The sequence below is a fragment of the Pteropus alecto genome, unplaced genomic scaffold (assembly GCF_000325575.1).
Source record: "Pteropus alecto unplaced genomic scaffold, ASM32557v1 scaffold39, whole genome shotgun sequence".
In the NCBI taxonomy this organism is placed as follows: Eukaryota; Metazoa; Chordata; class Mammalia; order Chiroptera; family Pteropodidae; genus Pteropus; species Pteropus alecto.
Window position 1 is genome coordinate 8,947,215 of NW_006443568.1, and position 1,759 is coordinate 8,948,973.

A 1,759-nucleotide genomic window follows, 5' to 3' on the forward strand; every position below is an offset into this window, starting at 1 on the left:
CTCCCGCCGCCGCCCCCACCGCCTGGGCCTGGAATGGCGCTTGGGCCCGCTGCCGGGTCCTGACCCGCTGCAGGGAGCGGACCAGTTCCCGCTGCCACTGAGCTGGCCGGATCCCTTTTGCACAATGACTGTGCAGCAGATGCGCGCTCTTGGACTCTTTCTGCTCCTTTTCAATCAAATCGTTTATTGGGCGTCCCCTGTATGCCGGGCACCGTGCCAAGCACTGAGATTCGAGGGGCGAACTTTGTGATCTGCTTCTGCAGTCTGTAATTTCAGGGCCAGGTTTCACCGATCTGAGAACTGACTGGGCAGGCATTTTGCGGGACAAATAGGGGGTGGGGACAAAAGCCAGGGGGCTGTTAACTACTGCCTTGAAGTTCAAAGTGCCCGATGGATGTGTGTGGCACATGCTCTGGCCTCCCTCACCCAGCTTTGTGATCTGGACCCAGACCCAGGGTTTCCTAGGTGTCATTTCATATAGGGTTCAAGCCGCGGGCCCTCAGTGTCTTTCGAGAATGCTGGGTATATTTGTTTTCTATTGCTGTGTAACAAATTACCACAAATTTAGTGGCTTAAAACAACACACATTATTATCTCACAGGTTCCAGGTCATGACCCCATGCCCCACCCCACACAGCTTAGCTGAGTCCTTTGCTTAGAGTCTCAAAAAGCTGCAATCAAGGTGTCAGCCAGGCTGCATTCTCCCCTGGAGACTCAACTGGGGAAGAATCCACTTACAAGCCTGTTCAGTTTGATGGCAGAACTTATTTCCTTGGGTCTGTATGACTGAGGGCCTGGGATTTCTGCTGGCTGTAATCTAGAGGCACCCCTCAGCCATCTGCAGTTCCTGGAGGTTACCAAAGTTCCTTGTCATGTGGGCTTCTCCAACACGGCCACTTACTTCATCAAGGCCACAAGGAGAGTCTCTAGCTCAAGTCTGCTAAGACAGTTTTATATTAGGTAACTTATTATACAGTTGGCCCTTGTATACCATGGGTTTGAACTGTGTGGGTCCACTTATACATGTTTTTCCTCCCAATAAATGCCTGTACTGTTTTCTATCCACATTTAGGAGTCTGTGGATATGAAGAGATGACTATAAATGTTGATCTACACCCATATATTTTCTATAGGGGATTTGAGCACCCACAGATTTGGGTATCTGCTGGGGTCCTGGAACCAATCCCCCATGGATATCGAGGGACAACTAAGTTTTTGGGGAGTCAAAAGTTAAACATGTATTTTCAACTGCACAGGGGTCAGCACCCCTTAACCCCCACGTTGTTTGAGGGTCAACTGTATATGTAACAGATGTGACATCCTATCACCTTTCCCATATTCTATAGGTTAGAAGAAAGTCACAAGTACCATTTGAACTCAAGAGGAGAGGATTACACAAAGGTGTGAATACTAGGAGGCAGAAATCACTGGTGGTCACCTTAGGGTCTGTCCACCAGACCGGAGATACTAGGAAACTTAAGAAAAAGTACAGGAAAAGAGAGAGCTGGAGGCTAGGCTAGGAGAGAGTAAGAAAGGAAGTCAAAATGCGCAATGGGGAGGGGTAGAAAGGCAACAACAGTGATGTCAAGGATTAATTGGTACACATGCTAAAGGTCACCCAGCCACGCCCCTGGGTGCCAAAGATTCTGGATTTAATGAGGCCCTCACTTGGAGTGAACCAAATTGTGGGCTTCCTTCCCTCTCACTCTTTGGCTATGGAACAAAGTCACAAAACTGGACATATTGGTTTCAGTACACA

At 48.8% G+C, this 1,759-nt stretch overlaps 1 protein-coding gene across 1 annotated transcript in view; it reads right to left on the reverse strand.

Moving 5' to 3' along the window:
- Window positions 1-1,759, reverse strand: part of ZDHHC18 (zinc finger DHHC-type containing 18) — a 28,060-nt gene that overhangs the window by 23,485 nt on the left and 2,816 nt on the right. The window lies entirely within an intron of this gene.